Raw genomic sequence first — 23,968 nt, forward strand, 5'->3', positions numbered from 1 at the left:
AACAATGGGCTGGGAGGTCAGTTCCTTAATCTTAATTATGCAAATTCTCATGACCATTGATCAACAACCACTGATCAAAGACCACTGATCAAACACCACTGATCAAACACCACTGATCAATGGCCATGAGTACCATTCACAGAGAGTTGGGGAATGGCTGCAATCACAGCATTGTTGTGTTGCTTTCTTTAGGTGCCTTTCCCGCTTTGACAAAAGTCCAGCTGGGATAACCACATTTACTCAGGGCCTTCTTGATGTGCTGTTCTTCTGCCTCCCTGGCCGCTGTGTTAGTGGGGATGGTGTCCCACTCACAGTCTAAGAAGGCTAACCTTCCACTTTTCATATCCTCCCTGGTGAATTTGATGTGTCGGTCCACCGAGTTAATGTGATCCGTGAAATGTAGTACGTCCTCAGATTTGATTTTCACCCAGGTGTCATCCGCATATCTGGTGGTGTTCCAGAGTAGGATAGCAAAGCCCTCTTTTCCACTTCTTCCATGTATAAATTGGCTACGATGGGTGAAACTGGGGAGCCCATGGCACACCCATGTTTCTGCCTGTAGAACTGACCCTTGTATGTGAAGTAGGTGGAATGAAGACACAGTTCCAAAAGCAAACACACTTATTCGATGCTGAGAGTGGTCCTGTTGCAGAGGTTGGGGTCATCCTGTAATCTCTTACGAACTACCTCCAACACTTCTGTGACTGGGATGCAAGTGAAGAGAGATGTAACGTCGTACGTCTTTAGTTTACATTGTCAACTTTGTAGTAGTTGTACAATGTATTTTCATGTACTCATGTGTTTTTTTTTTCTTTTTTGAAACTTATGTAATTGATTGGTTTGTATGTTGACACTATACAATTAGGAGGCAGATGAAACCCATTGGTTTCATCTGCCTCCATAATGACATCTCTCACCTTCTCAACATCCAAAGTGTTCTGAGTGTGGTGTTCAGAGCTGCCTACCAGTGGGTTGAGGATCGAAGCCAGAAACTTGGAAATTTTATAGGTGACCGAGTTTATCATACAGACAATTGGTCTTACAGGTGCACCCTGTTTATGTATCTTCGGTAAACCATACAGACTTGGTGTAGACTCCCCTGGGTATAGCCGGTGTTATGAGTTCCGGTCAATAGCCTTTGTCTTGTTCCAACTGCTTCAGACAGTCTATCGCCCTCTTCCTGTAACCACTTCCTGGGTCTTGTTTCAGGGGCTCATAAGTATTTTCATCACTGAGCAGTGACAAAATTTTCTCATGATAGTCTTTCTGGTTTAGCAAAACTGTGCACCAACCCTTGTCTGCCGGAAGGATCATATGTTGTTGTCATTACTAAGTGATGTGAGTGCCCTCCTCTCCTCCATGGTGATGTTGGATGCTGGGGCCTTTGCATTGCTGAGACAGGCCGAAACTTTCCTCCATAGTTGCTCTGCTTCCACTTCTGCAATATTGTTGTTTTGAATTGCTGTGTCTGTGACTGTGATTAGTTCCACTAGCGGGATTTGTCTCGGTGTGACAGCAAAATTCAACCCTTTAGCAAGGATGTTTTTTTCTGTTTGGGTGAGCTGTCTGTCAGACAAATTCTTCCCCCACTTGTCCACATCCTCGATGTCACATAATTAAAATTAAGGAACTGACCTCCCAGCTCTTTGTTCCTTCACTGGGCTGGTTTCAGTCATTATGCAAATGTACTGTTTATAAGATTGGGGAAACCTGCAGTCAGCTGAGACTGAAGAAGTCACCTGGAGGAGTGACAAAACATTTCTCCCACAAAACGCTGCATCCAGATGAACAGAATCGATTTTTGGAGATTTTGGAATACTCTGTTACAAAGTTACTATTGTTAGTCTAATGATTGCCTGAACTCAATTTTCCATGTTCAGAGGGCCATGCTGATTAACTAAAATGGCATTTATCATGTCAGCCACCCTAGGTGGGTATATTGATTTGTGTCATCCGTCTTCAAATCCCTAACTTTGCAGTTTTTCAGAGCCAAAGCTGATAGATTGGACAAATTTAAAAAGGGGTCGATTATGGCATTTATTTTTGTGCCACTATTCTGAGCGCACGTAAATAAAATTGCAGGTGCAAGTGTTGCATTTTGAGGAGAAATTTATTTTGAGCAAAGAAAAGCTGAATTTCAGTGAACAAAATTCATTGCTGCGTGCAAAAAATGTATTTCAGTGTTTGCTGTTATCCACACACACACAACAGCAGCCCCTGTTGCTCAGTTTTTGCACTTGCGCTCGCTCGCAATGTGTTGCTTGCGCTCTCAACATTTCTGCCTGTGCGCGCCCAACTCTTTCTGTACACCGTTATATTTGTGCCACAAAACCAGCCAATCACAGACTTGGATGCAAAAAAATCTGATTGGCTGGTCTCCAATCAGCTCGAAATGACGAAATGCAATATCCCAGAATCCATTTCGTCTAAAACTCAAACGAGGCAGTGGCGGAGGAACACAGAGTGGCGGAGTTTGAAATATTACTCTTTCTGGGTCACAAAATAAACTTTAAAGATATTTTCATGCGAGAATGGTGCTGTGTAAACTTCAAATATCTGCTTGATTTATCAAGACATCGCATATTTGCACAAGTGCTCTAACATTTTCGGAGATGCCTCCGAGATGCCTCTCTCCTTTCGGAGAGCAAGCGCAAGTGCAAAAACTGAGCGACAGGGGCTGCTATTGTGTGTGTGTGTGTGTGTGTGTGTGTATGGATAATAGCAAACACTGAAATACATTTTCTGCACTCAGCAATTAATTTTAAATAAATTTCTCCTCAAAATGCAACACTTGCACCTGCAATTTTTTTTACATGCATAAAAAAAAAAGTCAGCTTTAGATCCCTACATTGTCTTATATAGACGAGCACTGTGTAGATATTGTAACTGTCTTTGTTTTAGTGCAGCAGTGCAGGTTCAGAAGTGTGTGCATGTTGAACAGAGAGCAGCAGCAGCTTGAGTAGCAGACTCCAGGGAGTAGCAGCCCAAGACAAGGTATTCTACTAATTTGACAAAACTGAAGACAAAAAAAAATAATAATTTTTTTTTGACAAAACTGAAGACAACAAACGACACAAGAAGGAAGCACACATATCTACGGAAAAAGAAACGAACACCAGACAATTGGTAGCTTGTTGCACCAAAACTGAAAAATAAGCCACTAGGCCAAGGCTCTTCCAGCAGCCACCAGGCCCAGGCTCTTCCAGCAGCCACCAGGCCCAGGCTCCTGCAGCAGCCACCAGGCCCAGGATCCTCCAGCAGCCACCAGGCCCAGGACCCTCCTGCTCCACCAGGCCCAGGATCCTCCAGCAGCCACCAGGCCCAGGACCCTCCAGCAGCCACCAGGCCCAGGACCCTCCAGCAGCCACCAGGCCCAGGACCCTCCTGCTCCACCAGGCCCAGGACCCTCCAGCAGCCACCAGGCCCAGGACCCTCCTGCTCCACCAGGCCCAGGATCCTCCAGCAGCCACCAGGCCCAGGACCCTCCAGCAGCCACCAGGCCCAGGACCCTCCAGCAGCCACCAGGCCCAGGATCCTCCAGCAGCCACCAGGCCCAGGCTCTTCCAGCAGCCACCAGGCCCAGGCTCCTGCAGCAGCCACCAGGCCCAGGATCCTCCAGCAGCCACCAGGCCCAGGATCCTCCAGCAGCCACTAGGCCCAGGCTCTTCCAGCAGCCACTAGGCCCAGGCTCTTCCAGCAGCCACTAGGCCCAGGATCCTCCAGCAGCCACTAGGCCCAGGCTCCTGCAGCAACCACTAGGCCAAGGCTCAACCAACAAGTTAATCAACAGTGACTTCAACGGGCCATCACAAGGAAATACAAATCTCATCATTTTCAAAATGCCGCCTAAAAGAGCAAACCCAGGAGTTGAAGAGGAGTTGGAGGAGATTAAGAAATCGCTTAATTTCATGTCTGATGAACTGAGCAAAGTGGCTAAACAACAAGGTATGCTACATGACCTAATGGATGAAATAAAACAACTAAAAAACCTCATAAAGGACAAGGACAAGAAAATAGACGACTTGGAACGGCGAATCGAGGACCTTGAACAATACACAAGAATGGATGATTTAGTCATAAGTGGACTGGAGACGCAACACCGAACCTACGCCGGAGTAACAGCTGGGGGAGGTAAAGATGGTGAAGATGCCCCGGTAGAGGAGCTGCAAACGCTTGAACAGCAAGTGATAAAATTCCTTCAAACGAAGAATGTAAGTATTCAGAGCCATCATATTGCAGCATGCCACACGCTCCCCAGGAAAGACAGTAAAACAAAGCCATCAATTATTGTTCGGTTTGTGAGTCGCAAAACAAAGATTGAGTTACTGAAACAGGGTAAGAAGCTTAAAGGGACTGGTGTGTATTTAAATGAACATTTAACGAAAAAGACTGCTGAAATTGCAAGACAGGCACGCAGCCTGAGAAAACAAAATAAGATACAAGCGACATGGACGAGGAACTGCAAAGTAATGATAAGACTAAATGGCAATCCCGAAGAAGCGAAAGTTGTGATGATAAGAGAACTCAAAGACTTAGAGCAATATAAATAATCAGGAATCTGCTCTGGAATCTATTGGAAAAGTGACGATTGGATAATGGACAATGGGTATGGAAAGTGTTTCTGGCCTTACGGCTCAAAAAACAACAACAAAAACAAAAACACATAAATGACAAGTTTGGACACAGATTATAGGTTTCCATTCAGAGATATTGAAGAGGAAGAATTTGATTATGAAAAGGACTGTCAAGGTGGTTATTTTGCCACACACGCTGAGAAAACGAACTTCAAAACGTTTAACTATGCAGAGCACAACATGCATGACCCTGAAAGTAACATTGACCCAGATACCCACTTCTACAATAACACCAATAATACTTGTGAGTACTATACGGATGACCAATTCAATATGAATATTAAAATGGCAAATGCATTGTCGGTCATACATTTCAATAGTAGAAGCCTGTATAAAAATTTTTCTAAAATTACAGAATGTTTAAGTAAGTTAAAAAAGTTTAATATAATTGCAATATCAGAAACATGGCTCGATAATGAGAAAATTAGTGAAATGGGACTGGAAGGATACAAATTATTTACAATGAACAGGGTGAATAAAAAAGGAGGCGGTGTTGCCTTATATGTAGATAAAGTTTTGAAATGTAGTCTGATTGAATGTATGTCAAGCACCATAGATAACGTATTGGAATGTGTCACTATTGAAATCCATGTTGAAAAAGCTAACAATATAATTATAAGTTGCATCTACAGTGGGGCAAAAAAGTATTTAGTCAGCCACCGATTGTGCAAGTTCCCCCACTTAAAATGATGACAGAGGTCAGTAATTTGCATCAGAGGTACACTTCAACTGTGAGAGACAGAATGTGAAAAAAAAATCCATGAATTCACATGGTAGGATTTGTAAAGAATTTATTTGTAAATCAGGGTGGAAAATAAGTATTTGGTCACCTCAAACAAGGAAAATCCCTGGCTCTCACAGACCTGTAACGTCTTCTGTAAGAAGCTTTTCTGTCCCCCACTCGTTACCTGTATGAATGGCACCTGTTTGACCTCATCATCTTCATAAAAGACACCTGTCCACAGCCTCAACCAGTCAGACTCCAAACGCCGCCATGGCCAAGACCAAAGAGCTTTCGAAGGACACCAGGAAAAGAATTGTAGACCTGCACCAGACTGGGAAGAGTGAATCTATAATAGGCAAGCAGCTTGGTGTGAAAAAATCAACTGTGGGAGCAATCATCAGAAAATGGAAGACATACAAGACCACTGATAATCTCCCTCGATCTGGGGCTCCACGCAAGATCTCATCCCGTGGGGTCAAAATGATCATGAGAACGGTGAGCAAAGATCCCAGAACCACACGGGGGGACCTGGTGAATGACCTGCAGAGAGCTGGGACCAAAGTAACAAAGGTCACCATCAGTAACACACTACAACGGCAGGGAATCAAATCCCGCAGTGCCAGACGTGTTCCGCTGCTGAAGCCAGTGCATGTCCAGGCCCGTCTGAAGTTTGCCAGAGAGCACATGGATGATACAGCAGAGGATTGGGAGAATGTCATGTGGTCAGATGAAACCAAAGTAGAACTTTTTGGTATAAACTCAACTCGTCGTGTTTGGAGGAAGAAGAATACTGAGTTGCATCCCAAGAACACCATACCTACTGTGAAGCATGGGGGTGGAAACATCATGCTATGGGGCTGTTTTTCTGCCAAGGGGACAGGACGACTGATCCGTGTTAAGGACAGAATGAATGGGGCCAAGTATCGTGAGATTTTGAGCCAAAACCTCCTTCCATCAGTGAGAACTTTGAAGATGAAACGAGGCTGGGTCTTCCAACATGACAATGATCCAAAACACACCGCCCGGGCAACAAAGGAGTGGCTCCGTAAGAAGCATTTGAAAGTCCTGGAGTGGCCTAGCCAGTCTCCAGACCTCAACCCCATAGAAAATCTGTGGCGGGAGTTGAAAGTCCGTGTTGCTCGGCGACAGCCCCAAAACATCACTGCTCTTGAGAAGATCTGCATGGAGGAATGGGCCAAAATACCAGCTACTGTGTGTGCAAACCTGGTAAAGACCTATAGTAAACGTTTGACCTCTGTTATTGCCAACAAAGGTTATGTTACAAAGTATTGAGTTGTATTTTTGTTATTGACCAAATACTTATTTTCCACCCTGATTTACGAATAAATTCTTTACAAATCCTACCATGTGAATTCATGGATTTTTTTTTCACATTCTGTCTCTCACAGTTGAAGTGTACCTCTGGTGCAAATTACTGACCTCTGTCATCATTTTAAGTGGGGGAACTTGCACAATCGGTGGCTGACTAAATACTTTTTTGCCCCACTGTATAGGACACCAGGTTCATGCCTTGAGACATTCAATGAAAAACTTGCTGCTATGTTTAGCAACCTAAATGATAAAAAAGTGCAAATAATTTGTGGTGATTTTAATATAGATTTGCTAAACCCAAATGGACATCAGAAAACAACAGATTTCATAAATACAATGTATAGTAACTCCCTTTTCCCTGTAATTATAAAACCAAGTAGAATAACAATTGATACAGCTACATTGATAGATAATATATTCACAAATAAAATTGACCATGAAATAGTAGGTGGACTTCTTATAACTGATATAAGCGATCATCTTCCTGTTTTTGCAATTTTTCAAAATTATTTTGGGATTAAAACTAAACAAAAGAATCAAATATTTGATATGATACGACTTAGAACAACAAGAGCCATTGCTGCCCTCCAGGTGGACTTAAAGGAACACAATTGGAATGAGGTTTTTGCAAATGAAGATTCAAATAGTGCATATGATGCATTCTTATCAACTGTAATTTCACTATATGAAAAACATTGTCCTTTAATGAAAATCACTAGAAAGCATCACAGATCAAATAAGCCATGGATCACAAAGGGGATAGAAGATGCATGTAAAAAGAAAAATAATCTATATAAGAGATTCATAAAACAGAGGACAAAAGATGCTGAAATAAAGTACAAGTTATATAAAAATAGATTAGTAAATATTATAAGAACAAGTAAGAAAGAATATTACCACAAATTATTGGAGCAAAGTAGAAGTAACACACAAGAAACATGGAGGATATTAAATAGTATAATCAAAAAGGGCTCAAAAAATAAGAATTATCCAGATTATTTTAAAAAAGATAAAGATATTGTGCTTGATAAAACTAAAGACATTGCAAATGAATTTAATGATTTCTTTGTAAATGTTGGCTTTAATTTAGCAAAAGAAATTCCAGAGTCAAGAAATAATAACGACCTAAATAAACATATTACTCAGAATGTGTCCTCCATGTTTATTGGTGCTGTAACTCATAGAGAAATAATTAACATTGTGAAGACATTTAAAAATAAAAAGTCCACTGACTGTTTTGGTATTGACATGATATTAGTTAAAAGTATTATAGAATATATAGTGCAACCTTTCGCATACATTTGTAATCTGTCCTTTCAAACTGGTGTATTTCCCTCACAAATGAAAATAGCAAAAGTTATTCCAATCCATAAAAACGGAGAGAGAAGTCAGTTTACCAATTATAGGCCAATATCACTGCTCCCACAGTTCTCAAAAATTTTAGAAAAGTTATTTGTTAATAGACTTGATAAATATATTGAGAAGCATAATCTCCTAAGTGATAACCAATATGGCTTTAGAGTGAAAAGGTCCACTTCGATGGCAGTGATGGAACTTGTAGAAGGGATATCTAATGCTATAGATAATAAGGAATATACTGTTGGTGTTTTTATAGACTTAAAAAAGGCGTTTGATACGATTGATCATTCTATATTAATGAATAAACTAGAGAGATATGGCATAAGAGGGTTAGCATACAAGTGGATGAAAAGTTACCTGGATGACAGATATCAATATGTCGAATTCAATAATGTAAAATCTAAGCAGTTGAAGGTAACTTGTGGTGTTCCTCAGGGCTCTGTGCTGGGCCCTAAATTATTTATATTATACATAAATGACATATGTAGCATTTCCAAACTGTTAAAATGTGTATTGTTTGCTGATGATACCACTCTGTATTGCTCAGGTAAAAACCTGGAACAGCTTCTGACTACAGCGGAAAAGGAGTTAAATATATTAAAAAACTGGTTTGATGTAAATAAGTTATCATTAAATATAAAGAAAACAAAATTGATTATTTTTGGCACTAGACAAATGAAAAATGTATCTAAAATCAGGGTTAATGGAATTGAAATTGAAAGAGTGTACGAAAATAAATTTCTTGGAGTGATAATTGATGATAAGCTGAGTTGGAAGTCTCATATAAACCATGTGAAAACAAAAATGTCAAAAACCATTGCTATTCTCTATAAAACAAAGCATGTCCTGAACAAAAAATCATTATACACACTCTATTGTACTCTGTTGCTTCCATATATGACTTACTGTCTGGAGATATGGGGTAATGCATATAAAACGAACACTCTTCCTATTTTCAAGTTGCAAAAAAGAGCTATAAGAATTATAAACCAATCAAACTATATAGAACCAACTAACATTTTGTTTATTAATCTGAATACCCTGAAATTTTATGATTTAGTTGAATATAAAATGGCACAGATAATGTATAAAGCACAAAATAACTTGCTTTGCCCCAGTACTCAGAAGCTGTTCAAAGTCAGAGAGAGTCAATATGACTTAAGGGGAACAGATTTCTTTAAAAAAAACAAGATAAGGACAAATATAAAGCAGAGATGTGTTTCTGTTAGAGGAGTTAACCTGTGGAATAGTTATGACAGTGATTTAAAAAGGTGTAGTTCATTTTCCTTGTTTAAAAATATGTTTAAAAATAGAGTATTAGAAAAATATGTATATCAAGAATGAAAAGAGCAAAAACAAAAAAAACAAAAACAAAAAACAGAAAACCTCTTGATTCTTTTGCTTTGATGTAGTTACTTACTAAGGTGGTGGTGTTTTTTCTTGTTTGTTTGTTTGTTTGTTTTGTTTTTGCTTTGTTTGCCTTCTCTCACCCCAACCGGTCGCAGCAGATGGCCGCCCCTCCCTGAGCCGGGTTCTGCCGGAGGTTTCTTCCTGTTAAAAGGGAGTTTTTCCTTCCCACTGTCGCCAAAGTGCTTGCTCATAGGGGGTCATATGATTGTTGGGCTTTTCTCTCTGTATCTATGAAGCGCCTTGAGGCGACATTTGTTGTGATTTGGCGCTATATAAATGAAATTGAATTGAATTGAATTTTATTATTTGCTTCGAGCCCTGTGTACAGGAGCTGCATGCTAAAAGATCTTTTGTTAAAAGGGTTGGCGTAATAAGCAAATGCTTCAGCCAATACCTTTTGATTAGCCTTGTCTCATGCTTTCTTGCTTTGTGGTAAATCTTTGTTCTGTCTTCACTGAGATATTTGAGTGCTAATCAATGCTAATCAATAAACACATTTTCTCCAACATGCGCTCAGAATAGTGGCACAAAAATAACGCCATAGTGGATTTAGTCCCAGGGCCTTGATTATATATATTATCTATATTAGTCTATAGTCCGATATTTTGTGTCTGTCTTTCTTAGAAACAAACAAACAAAAAAGACATGGATTAAACTGCCATATCACATGTAGTTGTGCAGGGAAGCAGAAGATACATGCATGGCAGGATCTAACCTGTTTGTGCAATTTATAGCCATCCTCCAAATTAAATCCAGCGTCCACAGCAGACAACACAAAGCAGATTATTTTACCAAACATTGTTCTGAATTTAGATTACCTGATCTTGATTTATTGATTTATTAAACCTGTGTTTAAGAATATCCTTCATAATTAAAGAAGTGCAGTTTCCCACTTTGTCCACATTGTTGTGCTGTATGCAAAGTCAGTAAAGACAACTGGTTGATTCAAGGTTTTCTTTTCTCCACTAGATGGCAGAAAAACTGTGAGAAACACTGACCACTGAACACTAACCTTACCATGACTGCTGCAGTGTGTTGTTACCTCAGACTGATGCCGTATACTGTGTGGACGGCCTTTGTGTGGTCTTACTTTCAAAGATTTTCATCTTCATGGTTTCAGTGCAGAGTTTCAGATTTACTGCCACTTCAATCACTGCTTAAGATTGTTCTACGGTAGCTCTGAGAGGCTAAATGGATTGCAACTTAAGAAAACACCAGCAATAAGAAAAATGTTGCAAAAGTGCACAAAACACAATGGAAATAGGAAAAACGACAACGGAAATAGGAAAAAAAAAACAGATTTCCAAAACAACTAGGGAAGTGACGGACCAGTTGCAGGAACCAAAATATGCTCACAACTGCGCTGGGAGGCACTTAAAAGAAGTAGAGGATCTCTCGGTTTGGTGAGGAAAGAAAAGATGAGCGGTATGTGTGTTAGCCTAATAGCATAAAAATCTGTCATCAGTATTATATGAATCATGAAAAAACACACCTACCATGTTTTGGGTTCTGCAACTGGTCCGTCGGGTTATTGTCTCCCCAGAAACACTTCCCTTGTGCTTTAGGAAATCTGTTTTTTCCTATTTCTGTTTTCTTTTTTCCTATTTCCGTTGTCGTTTCTCCCTATTTCTGTTGTTGTTTTTCCCTATTTCCGTTGTGTTTTGTGTGCTTTTGTAGCATTTTTCTTATTGCTGTTTTTTTCTTAAGTCGCAGCCCATTTGGCCTCTCAGGGCCACCGTACATTTCTGCTGGAAGATATTTAAAACAGTCCCTTAAGCCCTTGAAAATTTAAACCATGTTGAGAAGCACGTGTTTATTTTCATAATCTCAGTTGAAGAAATCTAAAATGGTCTAATAGAGATCATGTGGAGGGTTTGGGGTTTAGACAACCTGCTCCACCATATGAATATTGATTTTCTTTAACAACTCAGAATGTCTTTGTTATTTTTAGCTACCAGACAGATGAATCTGTATAATCTGTAAAGGTAGCAGGTTCCATGTTTTCCAGGTTACATTTAAATCCACTCCTGGAGGACGGTGTACATCAGTAGAAACACTGCATTTTATAAATAACTGACTTAATTTAAGATTGGTCCTCTTAATTTATTGAGTTTCTGGTAATGATGCTAATTGATTGTTATGTTTTAATCATTTCTGAATTGACCGCGTATGTCTTGCATGGGGCAGATTTTAAAGTGGAAACTTTTTTATATCATTTTGTGCTTTTGCCACAAATGACACAACGTTCTTTCTTTCGTTTAACCTCTTAGCTGTAACTTTGGACCTTTCATGTATAAATAATTTCTGCCATCTGTAGAGTCAGTCAAAAGTTATAGAGGATTCAGGGTTTTAATGAAAATGAGTGTTCACAAAGCACATATCCATTTTTTTTATTATTCTTTTTTCATGTAGCTTTAAGCTACATATATTGAATTACTAAATGATGTGGCTGTCATAAAATCCCTCAGCACATCTAGACTAGAAAAGAGGGGGAAAAGTTACTAATAGATGTAAATCTTCTGTATCCACATCCTATCTTTAATTATTCCCAATTGCAGGTACCATCATAATTCATCAGCTATACTGTGCTAGTGAACACATCACTGCTTTCAGCACAGCTTTGAGACTTTCCCAAAAAGTACAAATGGATTTAATAACAGGTCCACTTTGCTGTCCTTACAACACTTAGAAAGTTTCACAGAAAATAAACTGACCACTTCCTTCCTCGTTTTTAAAAACACAGAGATTTTACGTTATTTTCTGTACAAAGCTACCGAGAGCACCGAGAACAGCACGCAGGTTTTTTTTTTAATAACTTGCTGTTTGGAAATTCCCTCATCTCAACTAATGTTTTTATATATGGGCACTTTAAATATAGGCTCCAAAGCAATAATATTATGTAATGTTGACTAAAGTAAACGTTTAAGCATTTATCATGGAGTATTAGGAATATACATTGCTAAAATGTGAGGGTTTTTTTGTTAGATCTTTATTGAAAATATCAGCCTTATTTTCACTGTACAATACTTTTGTTTCACTTTTGTAGAATTGTAGATTTTTACAAGGTGTGGAGATGAGTTTCTTTGATGCCATAGTACTTTGATTTAAACCATATAAGACATCTTTTTAAGTGACTTTATGAATGAAAAGATAAGACTGTGTTTCTGTCAGGTGGCAGGATCTCTGTAGTCAAAAGTATGGCATCTGCTCTGGGACTTCCCCACCGTTCTGTGTGCAGAAGGATGCGAAAAAGTTTAGTTTGCAGCCTGTCTAACAACATGCCTGATTATAAAGGAATTTCTTTTTTTAAAAAATATATAACCAGGCATCAACTTATTAAGTTTTCAGCAAACTGACAAAAAAGTTTTTCACACTAACACCCAACTCCTACAAAAATAGAAAAACTGTCAAATATAGTCATACTTCGGCCCTGATGAGCCAACCTAGCTTGCAGTACATGACTTCCAATGATGAGTCATTTCAAACTGTCTAAACAACAGATAACAACATGTGAACAGCATCACTAAGGAGGTGGCGCCTGGTGTGGTTTTGGTGGTTTCATTCTGATTCCTATCAAATATTAATAACATTAATATGTATTTACAGTAAAAAAAAAAAAAGACACAGTAGCACTAAATGTGAACATCAAAGCTTCGTGTTATCCCACTGTGTTCTTTAAAATTTGATCTCAAAAACACTTCACAAGGCAAATCAGTTAATACATCCACCATAAGCACAGATGCACGAAATTACGAAAGTACGTAGAGTTAAATATTTAGATACATTTATATGAAAAGTGAGTAAATACTGCTGATAGCAGGTGATTAATTTGTGATTTTACTCATTACTGCTCTTGTATTGAAGTTTGCATCCCATTGCAGGTAGGTCACATGCATTAATACCTTGCTTATGACTGCATAGCATTAGCAATTTAGGGACAACAGATTGTGTTGTTTATGTTTCTTGAAGGAAACACTTCATTCCCATATATTTTTTTTTTGGCCAGAGACAGGAAAGCAGGGGAGACATGCAACAAAGGGCTGCAGGTCAGACTCAAACCCAGGCCTCCTGCTCTCCATGCTGGCAGCATATTCCCTGCACACCCACTGAGCTAAACTGGTGCCCATCATGCTTGTATTTTAATTAGAGTGCATATTTAAGACTGGGTGGCTTACATGACATTTTCTGGTTTTTAATGGGTCGTAGCACTTTGACCAAATATAGTCATACCTCGGCCCAGATGAACCAATCCAGCAGTACACAGATTCCAAGGAACAACAGCAGGTAACATCATAAAAACAGCATCACTTTTTAGGTGGCACCTGCTGTGGATTCAGTGGTTTAATTCATGTCAAATATTGATAACATTAATGTGTTATTAGAGTAAAAAAGACATGGCAGCACTAAATGTGGACATCGAAACTTCATGCCATCCCCCTGTGTTATTTAAAATTTGATCTGAAAAACAGCTCAGGGCTGGATCACAAGGCAAATCAGTGACAAATAATGAATGTGATAAACTAGATAGAAACCACATCTCGGAGGTCAAATGAAAAGCTGTATATGGTCCCTGACATTGTTTTTTTGTTTTATTACAATTATTTTGTACGTCCTTGGAGAGCCACACAATCGCCAGGAATTTTATTATCTACACCTGATCAACTGATTGTTCATACAAATATCTAATCAGCCAAACACATGTCATTAAATAATGTAATCAGGCATGTAGATATGTTCAAGCTGACCAGCTGAAGTTTAAAGTTAGCATCAGAAAGAGGAAGAAAGGTGATGTAATAGACATGGTTTTTGTTGTCAGACATGCTGGTTTTAGAATTTCAAAAACTGCTAATCTACTGGGTTTTCCCACACTACTGTCTTTGAGGTTTACAAAGGATAGCCTGAAAAAGAGGAACTATACAGTTAGCGACATTTAGCAAAAATGTCTTGTTGATGCCAGGGACCAGAAGAGAATGGGGAGACTGTTTGAAACTGATGAGATGGCAACAAAAGACCACTCGTGGTTGTCTTTCCTGTCAGATGAGGACATGAAACTGAGAGTATAATTCACTCACCAAAATTGGAAAATGTAACATAAAAAACAATGCCTGGTCTGATGAGTCTTGATTTCTGCTGCAACGGTTGGGTTGGGGTGGCTGTAGCTCAGGCGGTAGAGCAGGTCATCTACTAATCGGAAGGTTGGTGGTTCAATTCCTGGCTTCCCCTAGTCTGCATGCCAAGATATTAACCCCAAATTGCTCTCCGATGCTCTCCATCAGAGTGTGAATGTTACTTAGAAAGCACTTAGAACAATGTGCTTGTGTGAATGGGTGAATGCACAAGTTGTATAAAGTGCTCAGAAGAGTAGAAAAATGCTATATACCATAGAATTTGGTGTAAATTTAATGAAAGAATGGATCCAGCCTGCCTTATATTAACAGTTCAGATTGCTGCTGCTGGTGTAAGTGTATGGGGAATATTTTCTTGACATACTTTGGGCTCATTTGTGACATCAGTAAAATGCCACAACCTGTCTGATTTTTGGTGACCACATATACCTCCGTTTATGACCACAGTGTACCCATCTCCTGATGGCTGCTCCCTGCAGAATAATATGCCATGCCACAAACCTCAAATTCTCCTTAACTGGTATCTTAAACATGACAATGAGTTCACTTTAGTCAAAGGACCTCTACGGTCAAAAGATCTCAATACAGTAGAGCACTTTTGGGATGTGATGGGAGACGAGATTGACGTGTCAACTTAGACCAAAATCGGTGGAACATTTTAATCACCACTAATGATGTGGCCTGTTATATATAATTAAGTTAACCAGCAATAGTGTGAAACATATTGAGCGCATGCACCTGCTCTGTGTCAAACGCTTCTAATAGATTCATCCGGTGGCTATTTTCACAGCTCAGCCTGCCACAGACTGTTTCTTAACAGGTGGTTGTCATGGTGATTGCCTTAACATGTTTGCAACAAAGTGACCATCATTTCATCATATCCTGTGTAGCTCTTTGTGAGCATGACTAAAGGTGTGATCTTTCTTGGTGAATAATAAAGCCCTTTGAATTACAAAAAGCTGACTTTAACCTCTGTGAAACAGAAGTATGAGCATGTGGCTTATGACCCAGCAGTTCTTCTGGTTATCTGTCTTATTGGGCATAATTACTTCCCCCTTCCTGCATTTTATATAGCAGACATTAGAGAGAAAGCAGGAAGTTACCAAGAGCTTTAAATGAAATCCTTTCCTTCATGGTACGTGGAAACTATGAAGTCACAGTTTCCACTGTCAGTGGAAATTCTTTGAAAACCAAGAATCCAAAAATGTATCACTTGTTATTTATCCCCTTAACATTGTCCAGTTTAACAACTTTCTGTTTCCCCCTTTTGTATTAAATGTTAACCTACTTAGGGTACCAACATGAACATCTTATTACAGAGGATCTCAGTTAAAAATATTGGATGTTTTGGCTGCAGGTGCTTTTTTCGTGTTTGCACACAACCAGTGTTGGTTGATCGTTGGCTTTATTCTCCCATCATCCCCCACCCCCTGGCTGCCAGGGAGTGCAGCCTTGGACTCTTGTTGCCCACGTATGTACCAGGAATAGGCACTGCCCTTGCTAGGTGGAATTTATGGCTATAAACACACATTTTTAGGGCGCTAACTCAATATAAGTGAAGTGTCAAGTTCAGAGAAATCCCCTAAAAATGTTTTAAGTTTAACAGCTGTAAATGTGTTAAATAACTAAGATTAATAATCGCATTAAAAAAATTATAAATATATTCTTGAGCAGCCCTACTATTAAATGTTCTGGTTTCCTCTCAGTGTATAATAACTGAATGCAAACGTGTAATCACATTACTGCATGTTGTGACAAATCTATTTGCAGGTATTTTCCAATTAAAGTAAGGAAACTGTGCTTGACATGAAAATAAAATTATATTTTTCACCTTAGACTTAAATGGGATTCATCAGGAACTCTAAATTAAGAAACTTTTCATGGGTATAAAAGAGAATCCTAAACATTTTATTCACCTGTTTCTTTCTGTCACTACTCGAGTTCATGAGCACACTGAAAGGGAGACGTGGGAGAGATTAGTTTCAGGCTGACTTCAAGACACCACAGTTGCCCAAAAAAGTGCACACTGCTGCCACATCAGTACTAGAGGTTTAAAAACCGAGACCAAATGAGTGTTTCAAACACCCACGGCCTGTGCTGAGAAATGTACCAAAGAGTGTTGTCCCTTCTTTACTGGAGTACGACCAGCATTTTCACACCCATTTTCCACGGTATCTGTATGAATGTCAGTTTGTTGGTTTCAACGTCAAAGCAGGGCCAAAACAATTCCTCACCAGTCTTACACTGGAAGGGCGTGGGGAGGTGTTAAATAAGTGTAAGGTGAATGTCATGAGAAAGCCAAAAGAACATCAGCAAAAAGCAGAAATAGGAAAAACAAAGAAGCCACACTAACCGGACAAAGCACATCCCCTCTAAACCTAAAAAAGCTTTGGTTTCAGTAAGCAGGATTACTGATGTACAATGAGACACATTTTCACATGAAAAAACGGAAGATTTCACAAGATCAGGACGTCTTGCAGACATTCAGCCTGATTTAATTTTCTACTTTACTAAGTTTGAGCAGTTCCCTCCTTTATGACCTGATCCACTTTAAGTTATTCCACAGTGCATTTAGCATCTATTGATTTCCCCCTTTTTCAAAGATTTAGTAGGCGTGTGTCAACAACACTGTCCTCACCTCTCCGCTGTTTGCACAGGCCTTCGTGCATCAACTTTACACAAGTGGTAAACCGCAAGTTATGTAGACGTGGCAAAAGAAAGAAATGATGTATGTTAGTGTACAGCAAAAAGGATACAAGTGAAGCAGATGTGTCCTGTTTATGTGAAGGTGGGATAATTAAAATGTTCTTTAATCTCAAGTTATTAAACTGAAAAGTGAAACTACGTGTGGGAAACTCTTTACTTTACTCAAGAAAACGCATACACGCGCACATCGCATTGTCCTTTGAGTTCCAGATAGACAGCTGCTGGCAAACCAGCCAAGATGTTGTGAAATATGACTTTTGCGTACGTATTAGATGTGGAAAGTAAAAAGTGGAGGATAGGAGGATTAGCAGCTGTAACTCCCGAACTGGAAGAGCAGCTCCAGCTGATTCCAGAAACAACATCAGAGGTCTCTGACCAAAAGATTGCAGTTCTAGGAAGCTAAGATATTGTACACAACCCTCAAACTCTCAGGCCTCTGATGGAGGACTCAAGCTCTGTAAATGTATCTCTCTCTGTTCATGCACCAGTCTCAGATCACTCCATCAGTTCATACCTTGAATTTTATGGACCATAGCAGGATATTTTGTCATACAGCTGGAAGGGAGGGTCCTATCAATGAATGAGTCCGGGAGTGTGAAGAAGACCGATTTTTCTTTCCTTTCATTTTCTGCTTTATTTTCCATTTTCTATATTTTAAGCTTGTTTCAGACAGTGGGTATACAAAGGCCCAGTATAAGATAAAGATTAAAGAGGATTATTGTTCAAGAATAGAAATATTCAGTTGGAAAAGCACAGATGAATGCTATACATCATATTAATACTAGGTTTGTGACATGGCACAGAATGTAAATATGTAGATGGAAAATGCATAATGAGAATTGGACTGGACCTACTCAACTACTCTAAAAGTTCTTTATCTGACATGTCACATTCACCCACACATTCATTCAAGTATTTTTTCTATGTCTAAGTGGTTTATAGCTAACATTCACATTCTAACGAAAACACCTGGAGAAATTCAGGCTTCAGTATCTTGCTGAAGGACACCGGCATGCAGAAATCGAACCACCAACATTTGGATTAGTAGATAACCTACTTGAACTTCTGAGCCACTGCCACCAACTAATGGGCTTGGTGCAACACCCGCATGTGCAATATTTGGTTGCACATTGGTCTGATTAGATTATTATATGTCAGTTTTCTCTGACACCCCCTACAGTGGTTTATTTTATAAATAATAAATATTACTGCCAAACTTTGCTGGTTTTATGGCTTTGAACGGGAAAACTTTCCAGCTTGGTAACTTAGAATTTCTAATTGCAGAGAGCCACTGTGTGGGGCTGCAGCCCTGGCTGGTTGCACATGGTTTCCCAACATCTTAGACCCCACTTACAGTCTACGTTAATAAAATACATTAATTTATAACAGGTCCAACTTTTAATCAACCACATTTGCACTCCCTGAATTTTTGAAATTGCGTCAGATGGAAGCTTCACATTTTTTCCATGTTGCTAATGTCAAAAATGTCATGTGCTGAATCTGAGTTATTAAAATAGCCACAGTCACACAGTATTTGACTCCTATTATGGTACAAGCTCGATGTTTATATAACAAAAAGGTTTTTTAGTCTATTTGTCTTCAGTCAGGGCTACTTTTTTTGAAGTGTTTTTGAATGGGAAATTCTCAAAACGCAAAAAGAGACAGTCCATTTTGCATTTGGAGGCCTGTGGAAAACATCCAGCATGATGAAACAGAAAATGAGAAGCAGGTCATATGAAACTTAGGAAGGAAGTTTATTTTTATCTTGATATGGTAAATTCTGGGGAACTCAGGCTTAAGAGTCTTGTCTCACCTCCTTATTTCCTCAAACAGTTTCTGTGCTCTCACTTGAAAGTTAATTAGGTCAAAGTCCAAAATACAGTGCATCACATGCTGAAAAACACCAGCAGGGTTCCTGATGAGCATGACTAACGCTCTCATCTGTTCTAGTGAAAAATAAAGCCTTTTTGAACTACAGAAACCTGATTTCAAAGTTACATTTTGAAATACTCCAAAAGTTCAATAAACATAATTAAAGCAATCCATTATTATTATTATTATGAGGCTCAAATCTGGGTTGCAATTTAAGAAAACACCAACAAATAAAAAAAAAACTGCTGCAAAAGCTGTGAAAGTAACAATCTAACAGTAAAGAGCTAATAGCAAACATGTATCTACAGTATTTTATGAATCATGCAATTAAAACGCACAATACCAGCATCTCTTTATGCATCTCTCTCACAGCACTGATGTCCCATCTGCTTTTTTAAGCACACTCAGTGCAAATCTTCACGTTTTGATGACTTTCACGTCTCCAACAGGTCCGTCACCTTATTGCCTCCCCACAAACACCTCTGTTGTGTTGTGTGAGTGGTTTAGTGTTTGTTTGTTTGTTTGTTTGTTTGTTGTTGTTGCTTCTTTTTTTTTGGGGGGGGGGGGGGGGGGGCTTTACAACAATTTTCCCATTTCCTCATTTTAATTAAAATTCCATTGTGATTTGTGCGGCTTTCAGCGTTTTTCTGTTTGCTGGTGTTTTCTTAAGCTGCAGTGTATTTGACCTCTTTGGGGTCACAGTACTGAACAGCCAACCTCAGGAGAGCCGGCTTGCTGAAACAGTGACCATTTCAGCTTTCAAGCAACTGTTTTATTGTAGCAACTAAATCCCCTAGTGAGGAATTACTGACCCCCATTTTGTAAAATAACATCTTTTCCTGGCCTCATTCATTCCTATTCTAGGCCTCTAGAGGTGGTTCAGTGCAAAACATTAGAACATATTGATTGTAAGTGGGTAAAATAAAATGCAGTTGCTGTTAAATATTGCTCATCTTGGCCTTCGTGTCACCTTTAAAAGCAAATTTTGATTTTTTTTGTGGAATATAGGGAAGGGCTCTTTATGTGAGTTAAGTTTTAAAAGTACTGCGTACCACTCCAAGACTCAAAGAAAAATTTCAAATGCAATTTAATAAGGGCTTCAGAGAATCAGCTTTACATAAATATGCAAACTTCCCTCCTGAAGTAGCAACAAAAATACAATCGAGTTCGCTATTTATCGTGTGTGTAAGTTTGTGTAGACATTAGAGAACCGCAGTGCAATTGTCTTCTCTCATTGCAACACTTTCTGTGGCAGCCCACCAACACTTACTTCTCAGAAAACTCTGCAAAGCTGCCCGTGCTTCTCACACCTGCTACAGAGAAGCTAATAACCATTTCACTCAAACTTAAACTAACAAGCAGCTCCAGTGAATCATGAAGTAACTTCAGGATGACCAAACAGGCTGTGGTGACATAACAGCTGCTCATCAAGGCTATCAAGTTCCTGAACAAAAATAACAGTTTTAATTTAAAAGAGTGAACCACATCAGGTTCAGATCAGTTGGCTGTAACTGTGTGTAATCCTGAAGGACCCTACACGGACCCTACCTCAGAATGCTCACTGTTATCTTTTAATCACAATGACTGTGTTTTCACTTTTTCATTTGACACTTTTCGTTGACACTTTGCAGTGCTCGCTGTTCCACTACTGAAATAGGCAAGGCGTGATCAGGTGATGTTTGCCGGCTATGAAGACGAGCCTTCCCTGACACTACACCCTGAACCTGCTGCTCCACTCCTCCCCTTGCAGCCGATCTACTAACCAAACCCCTCCACACTGTGGTTAAAAAAATAAATAAATCCTTTTGTCAGCAGTTTTGTTTTCTAGACAAACCGTTTGGATGCTTTTGGTTTTAAGGGCTTACGAGAACACTTTAAACTGAAAGTCTAAGTGTCCGTAGTTCTGCTTTCTACCATGATGTTAGTCACATCCTGTCTCCCCCCATCTTCTTTGCTCTTTCCATTTTGTCAGAATGACCAGCATTTCCTCATTCTGCCTTATTTCAGTTGTTCCTTTATGTCATAGATTGGAGGGCACGCATGTTTCTGCAGTTTTGTTTACAATTTTTTTTGTTTACCATGAAAATTATACAGCTGTGCAAGTGTAAACAAGTCTTAAATACTGTAGTCTAATCTTGTTTAAAATAGCGGCAGCAAAGAGCAGCTTCTGGGAACTGCAGAGAACTGTATATTCATATTCCTTTGACTGCAGTAAAGTCTGAGCTTGTTTTCAGTCTTTTTCTAACACTGTACACTTTAGATAACATCTGTTTTTAGATATTCATTGGTCTGTCATTCCATTGCTAATAGTCTGTAATAAGGAAGCTAGCCCTAAGAGGCAATGTGGGCCTTTCGGCTACATTGCTGTTAAAGGTAGTAACTTTATTTTCCTTATTTCCAAATGTATGTGAGTGTGTGTGTGCAGTTTTTGTTTTGCTGTATTTCTTAAAAAATATTTTCGTGTTTGCCTCTGAAGTGGATGTTGCATGTGATGAACATAATGTAGTCATGGCATTATTTTGAAATAGCATCATCGCATCACTGATTCAGTGTTATATGAATGCCGCTACGTTTCAGTCACAACTGCCTATTCATACTATGACTGAGCATAGAAAGCATCTAACAAAATGATGATGAAAATTGTTCTCAGAATTGTCAGCGTCTCACTGTCCCGTATCCCTTTTTGAGAATATTTTAGGAAACTGTGACTGGAAGTAGTCATAATTGTAATCTTCTTACTAACAAACAAGAGAAAAACGACATCATTTAAAATTAGTCACTAGTGCGTTACCCTGAGAAAACGTTCTTAACCATGAAACTTTATTAGGTGCTCTTGTTCAGCTGCACACTAACAACTCAATGCACTTAAATATAGTAAAGACGACCTCCTGAAGTTCAGACTGAGCTTCAGGCAAAAGGTGATTAAAGTGACTTTGAACATTGCATGGTTCTAGGCGTTTCTGAGTATTTCAGAAACTGGCAGCAACAGTTACTCACATAACCACTCAATAAAAGTATGCAGAAGAGCATCTCATGACACATCAATTCTTGAAGCAGATGGGCTGCAGCAGCAGAAGACCACACCGCTTGCCACTCCTGTCAGCTTAGATCAGGAAACCTTCACACAGACTCACCAAAATCAGAAGATTGGTTCAGGCTGCTGCTGCTGGTGTAATGGGGCTGGGGCATCGTCTCTGCATGCATTAGGCCCCAGCGCCCACTTGTGAATGCTGCTGACCACACAACAGTATCTGTGTGATTACCTCATGTCACTATGGACAAAAATATCTGTATATACTGTATCAGTGATTTCCCACTCATTTCCCACCTAACCTTAAATTCTTGGCTGATTGTGTGTAAAAATACAGTTTTCATTTCAGTAAATTCTGTATTGTGACCAGTAGTTCTGTAACATGTAGCGTATTGAATGTCGCTGCTCCATCCTGATAGCACAGAAAAGTGTGTAACAGACACGTCGTGACACCGTGTCCTTTTCATGCTTTGACTCTCCAAAGCATAAAACTGACACGCATGCAGATGTTGCAGTTTATCAGACGTTATTAACATATTTATTTCTTTTTCTTTTTTTTCCTGTCACGTTCGGCACTGTAGCAATTAGATTTATTGTCTGAAGGCCAAGAAAAATGCCCAACAAATTTATTTTTTCAAGTGGGTCATTATGGCTTTGCCATACTGGTCAACTTGATATTTATTTATTTATTTATTTATTTTTAATTTATTACAAACAGAACAGACATGACTGGGTGATAGGAAAGAGAGAGACATAGACAACAGAAGTTTAAGGAAAGGAGAGATAAACAAAAAGCTGAGGGGAAGAGGCGCGCAGAGACAAGACAAAATCTGCTAGATCACCTGCTGGGAAGAAAAAGAAGAAAACAAGCATAAAGAAAACACATCAAGGAAACCACAGAAACAACCTAGATAAGTATAAGTAACAGCAAATCATAAATACTGAGGTTATTGAGCAGCACACAACACCAATGCACGGTTTGCTTTGAGGCAGTAGCCAAGGAAGATAGTATGTGTCCGTGAACATCTGTGTGCACACCTGTGTGCGTGAAAGCACTTGTATTCAAAAGGTTTTTCCATGTAACAATCTGATAGTGGGTGTGAGGAGCCATAGCCCGTCCCCCAGTACATGAAGCAGGCATGCAGGAGATCCAGGCTCAAGACATCCACCAGAGGATCACCGGAAGGGCAGTCATGCCACCCTCCTGGAAAGAGCTGCCCAGACAAGGGGTCCAAGCAGCCATGTTGCAGAAGCTACAGGGGACATGCAGTGACATGCCCACAGGCTCTGCCGGCAGCCAGCAGCACCAGAGCCGACGGAGCCCTAGGCTTGGAGACCCGAGGGCCTCTCCACCTCTCAGAAGGGGCCTGACTGAGCCATGAGTGCCAGTCCCCGCCAAGCAGCCGCCGGGAGTGAGCCAGCACGTAACTGAGCGCCTAGTCCTGCACACAAAGAACCACCAATGCACAGACGGACAAGGGCATCAGCCTGGACCACATGTGGCACGTCCAGGTACCACATGTAATGCCACGCGTAGATTGGCATTAACTTATAGATAACCAGATGCTATTCTGGTTCACTGTTTCGTTTGCCTGCCTCCATCTCTCAGATCCACCTGACTCTCAGGACTAACCAGCACTCACCTGGACCTTGCCATCAGCTTCTCCCCCCATGCCATTCTTTTTCCAAGTAGGGTAAAAGGATACTTTCACTCATATATTGGACCTCCCACCAGTGAGCCATCTGACTCCTCTTTCCTTCTGTTTCAGTGACT

The 23,968-nt window shown here is 39.7% G+C and overlaps 1 protein-coding gene across 1 annotated transcript in view; it reads left to right on the forward strand.

Annotated features, from left to right (window-relative positions):
• The window catches only part of LOC148101526 (uncharacterized), a 190,808-nt gene that overhangs the window by 42,909 nt on the left and 123,931 nt on the right, over positions 1-23,968 (forward strand). The gene's annotated exons all lie outside the window — the stretch shown is intronic.

Source organism: Neolamprologus brichardi, chromosome 9 (assembly GCF_056152115.1).
Source record: "Neolamprologus brichardi isolate AB-2024 chromosome 9, ASM5615211v1, whole genome shotgun sequence".
Taxonomy (NCBI): Eukaryota; Metazoa; Chordata; class Actinopteri; order Cichliformes; family Cichlidae; genus Neolamprologus; species Neolamprologus brichardi.